At 57.5% G+C, this 4,993-nt stretch overlaps 1 pseudogene; it reads left to right on the forward strand.

Moving 5' to 3' along the window:
• The first annotated feature begins 3,448 nt into the window (after positions 1-3,448).
• Positions 3,449-4,672, forward strand: LOC127342453 (peroxidase 2-like; annotated as a pseudogene).
• The last annotated feature ends 321 nt before the right edge of the window (positions 4,673-4,993 follow it).

The raw sequence follows: 4,993 nt of genomic DNA on the forward strand, positions 1-4,993 counted from the left end.
AGTCGGTTCTGTACTCGTTAAGGCGGTCCCGCGCGTCGCGCGAGCCGTGGCGAGGAGACTTGGAGCGAGAGCGAGATCTCCGGCCATTGCCTCCGCCTCCACCTCCGCCGCCACCGCTAGGTGGTGGTGAGGGAGACCTGCGAGGTGGGCGGTCTGACTTCTTGCTTCCGCCATCTGAATCTCCTCTGCCTTCCTGGTGCTGATTCCGGCTCCTGTGGCTGCCTTCGCCTTGGCGCTGGCTGCCCTGGTCGTTCCGGCGAGGCTCCGGGTCACGGCTCCGACGAGGCTCCGGGTCCCGGCTCCGACGAGGTTCTGGATCGCGGTTCCGGCGAGGCTCTGGACCGCGGTCTTCATTCCGACTCCTCCTGGGCTCGGGCTCGTGAACATTGTTCTGACTCCGGCGAGGTTCCGGCGAGCGCTCCCTGTTTCTTGGCAGCACGTTGTCGCGGATAACAAGCGCACCATGCCCTATGGGCCTGGTGTTTCCGGCTGGACTACGGCGGCGAGGGGGTCGCGGGTAACCGTTGGGTGGAGGTGAGGGGTTGCGGTATTTGTCTCTTCCGGAGTACATCGCGTCCTTTCCCTTCCTTGGATCCGACGGAGGCGTCTGTGATGGAACGGGGATCGGATTTGGGTGCTCCCTGGCCCTTCTTCTGCGCTCCGAGGATCCGGTGTGCGATTCATCGTCCTTCGCGCGGTAGATACACAGTTATCCGGATTGGATTCCAACCTGCGCGAAGTATCTGCCTTGTTCTGCTGCTGCATTGCTGAAGCGACAAGTGTGCGGAGATAGTTGATGTCAACTTCTTCGTCCTTCTTCTTCAGCAATTCCGCAGCTTTCTGCATGTTGTCCTTTGGAGTTTCCAGCGGCTGGTGATCTGCGGGCGTGTTGAAGGGTATTCTGCGAGGCGGAATTGCTTCTCTAACAATTCGATCGGCCTCCGCCTGCGCATAGGTCATCTTTACCTCCCACTCAGCCCTCATGTTCTTGACCTGCTCGAGTGTGGCAGCAATCTCGCGGTCCTGTCTCTCGAAGTTTTCCGTCCAGGCTGCATGATCTGCCCTTCCTATCCTTAACGCAGCTTCGGTATCGGCGAGCCTCTTGGCTGTGGCCAGCATTTCCTTTCTGGCGGTCTCTAGGGCCTCCAGATCTGCGGCGTCGCCCGGGGTTATAGGTGTGTTAAGAACTGCTCGCGCGGCCACCTCCTCTGCTGACAAGATTTCCCCCGAGGGAGAATCCCTTTGGGGTCGCACCCGAGACATTGGAGATCCTTGATGGGATGGTTGAGGGTCAGATTGGCTGACTTGGTCTCCGGATCCAGTTTGTCCCAGCGCTGCTACCGTTGCGAGAACCTGCTTGGGCTGGGCGGAGTCGACTTCAGGCTGATCGCCGTATCCGTACTCCCTTATCTTGCGAACGAAGTCATCAGATTCCATGGACGGGGTGTCGCCGGAAATTGGGCTCAGATTGCCCAAAATCGACTCTTCAACCGGAGCTTCGCTTTCTCCGACAAGCTGAGCCTGATCCGGATCTGCGCCGTTTTCCGGTGCCTCTACCTGCTCAGGACCAGCCCCGTCTTCTTGAGGGGCGGTTCCGGCGGTATGGGCCAAGAAGTGTACGAAGTGGCACCTCTGCTTTTCTAACACCTGGGAAACCCAGGCGGATCTGCATTGGTCTTCCACCTGCTCAGGGGCGGATTGGGTGGGCTTTGAAATTTCCAGATCCAAGGCGGAATCTTCTTTGGGAAGCTCCTGCATCTCAGATCGGATCTTCGCGACAGCGTCCAGCTCTGCGGCGGTCGCGTCTGCGTTACTTACCAGTGGGTTTCCGTCGGAATCGACGGTTTCCCCGATGAAGATGTGAATGCCGCCAATTGGGACGATGGAGAGCTTGACGGGGTTTGTCCTAGCCGGAATCCAGCACTCATCCGGAGGGACGATCGGCAGATTCCCGGCGTAAAGGACGCGCCCCACGGCGATGGTGTCGTCGTAGCTTCCTATGGCGGAACCCTCCCGGTTCCGGCCTCCAGACGCCACAGGCCCCCACGGTGGGCGCCAACTGTCGTTGCCTAATCGACGGTACCCCGGAGGAGGGATCCTCACGAGGGGGAGAAGAAGTAGGGGCCATAGGGCGGAGTGCACACGGGACGGTGGTACGCGAGTTACCCAGCTTCGGAACACCTGCACGATGACAGGGCCTACTGCTGCTTGTCTGGAATTATCTGGGCGCTTTCGCGTTGTTACAATGAGTTGTGGTTGTCCCTCTAGGGCTCCCGGGATCCGGCTTATAAAGGCGCACGGATCTAGGGTTTACATGGAGAGTCCTAGCCTGATTACAGATAGCCTAGCTACGGTACAATGTCTTGCCGTGCACGTCACGGATCCGCCTTCCATACACGTCGTACTGGATCCGGGTTCCTCATGGGCCTCCCTGGATCCGGGTCACTCCTAGGTCGGTACGGATCCGGCCTGCTGATCCTGGGCTGGACTTCTTCCTGCATGATCAACAGCAACTGGGCCGCCCGATGGGCCACATGCCTCATCACCGTCTGTGGGCCACCCGGGCTTGCCGGATCTAGGCACTGTCGATGGTACACCCATGAAGTATACCCACAACAGTGAGAGTGAAGTCGCGAATGAGAGGAAGGAGAGGGGAGCGGTAAGGCTAATTATGGCGTGTGTTCCCGAATGGACGCGGCGTTTCCGTCTCCCTTCCCCACGCGTGCAGCCTTCTGGCCGTAATGGGCCTGGCTCTAAGAAAACTACCATTCCGGGCGTTCCTCCAGGGCCTGTCCCAGAGGTGTTTTGAGACCCTGTTCATGCAACAACGCAGCGGCCTGCAGGCAACCAAACGGATCGAAAATTGTTGGGCCGATGCGAGCCAAGGTCCATCCAGGATACCAAACACGTCCATGCAGAGGAGATGATGGAAGGAGCCTTGCGGTCAGCCGAGTCGGCAGTTTTCACTTGTAGAGTCTCCCTTGAAGGACTCGGATTTGACGTGCGCTGGCGACGGCGGCGTGCCGGTTTCCTTTGTTTGGACGATAATTGGGTGCATCTTCTACGTACGTCTTTTCTCTGCCCAGGAACTTCCTGTCGTAATGCACACCAACAGGTAGTTAGTTCCACATGCATGGATGGCCGGGAAACTTGGTTAACTAGTTAGTTGCACATGTCTAGGTTCCATGCACGTCGAGTATAATTTGTAATACGTGTTCGAGTGTCAACGCAAGTCATGTACGCAAATCGAACCTGGACAGGTGGTCGCATTATGCATAATGGAGGAGCAATGAAGCTGATGCCGCCGCGATGCACGCACATCAGCTTGTTTGTTTGTGCGTTCGCATGCACCACGGTTCCGCTGCAAAAGTAAGTTCACCTGTGGTACGGCTATAAATACACATGCAAAACAGCAAGTTTGCTTCATCCCATCTTCTCTCGAGCAAACCCCAAGACCCGAGCAGGAAGCTAGGAAGATGGCCAAGCTTGCCGTTCTCGCCGTGCTCGCCTCCTTGCTCGGCGCCGTGTCCTGCGAATTTCCAATCTATGCCGGCTACGGCTTTCCACCCCCGAATCCTAGCGTGCCCTACCCGCTCCCACCGGCTTGTCCTCCGCTGAGCCCTGCCCCTGGGCTCAAGGTCGGCTACTATGCCGACAAGGACAAGTGCCCTCGGGCGGAGGAGATCGTGAGGGAGGTCGTGGAGAAAGCCACCGCCGGCGAGAAGGCCGGGCTTATACGCCTCTTCTTCCACGACTGCTTCGTCGAGGTACCAACACGTACATTCATTTCTTGCAGTATTCTTCGTATATGTAGTTTGTGCATGAAATGCAAGGTACGTAATTAGAGTAGCTGGCTCACAAATGTTGACCGTACGTTGGCGTGGTTCTCCCAGGGCTGCGACGGCTCCGTCCTGCTCAGCGGCACGGACACGGAGAGGACGGCTGTCCCCAACCTCAGCCTGCGTGGCTTCGAACTGATTGAGGAGGCAAAGGCTAAACTCGAGAAGCACTGCCCAGGCATCGTCTCGTGCGCCGACATCGTCGCCTTCGCTGGCCGCGACGCCAGCTACAGCCTGAGCTACGGCAGGATCAACTACCGTGTGCCGGCCGGCCGGTACGACGGGAAAGTATCGCGCGCCAACGACACCTTCCAGAACCTGCCGCCGCCTTCGGGGACCTCGCCCTGACCACGGCCATGTTCGCCGCCAAGGGGCTCAACCAGAACGAAATGGTCGTGCTTTCCGGCGCGCACTCCATCGGACGCTCAGCCTGCTCCTCCTTCCCCGACCGCCTCCCGCCGGCCGCCAACTCCAGCACCGCCATGGAACCCAAGCTCGCCGGGCAGCTGACCGCGACCTGCAGCGCCGGCAGCAGCGTAAACGTGCCGCAGGATGCTGTGACCCCCGACAGGTTGGACAACCAGTACTATAAGAACGTCATGAGCCGCGATGTGCTCTTCAACTCCGACGCGTCGCTCACCACGTCCTCGCAAACCGAGGACCTGGTGGAGTTCTATGCCGGTAACCTTCCATTTTTGGGTGGCAAGTTCTTAGGCCCACTCGCGTGGTACCATGACTTTGAAGATGCCATGGTGAAGATGGGCTACATCGGGGTGAAGACCAGCGCCGAGGGCGAGATCAGGAAGACATGTGCGTCGATCAACAAGCCCTAGTGCCCTGCCTGCACCGGTTGATGGTCTGGCCATCTCGACACCCTTGGACTAGTGAGAACAATGTTTCATAGCGTCGTGCTCTTTGGTGTTCTTAGTCCCAGTCATCGTTTCTAGTTTGCTTATTCATTTTACCATGTTTGTAATTCTTACTTGACCACTACCTCCAACGCCCGCATTCTTTTCTATATATATTGAGATCCACGAGTTAATTTGATCTGTTAATCGATAATGTATGTCCTTTATGGATGATCTATATGTTATTACCACTCTCGTTTGTGATTAGATTATCTGGATGATCTCTTTTCTTCTTCACAAATCAAC

This window comes from Lolium perenne, chromosome 1, assembly GCF_019359855.2.
Source record: "Lolium perenne isolate Kyuss_39 chromosome 1, Kyuss_2.0, whole genome shotgun sequence".
NCBI lineage: Eukaryota > Viridiplantae > Streptophyta > Magnoliopsida > Poales > Poaceae > Lolium > Lolium perenne.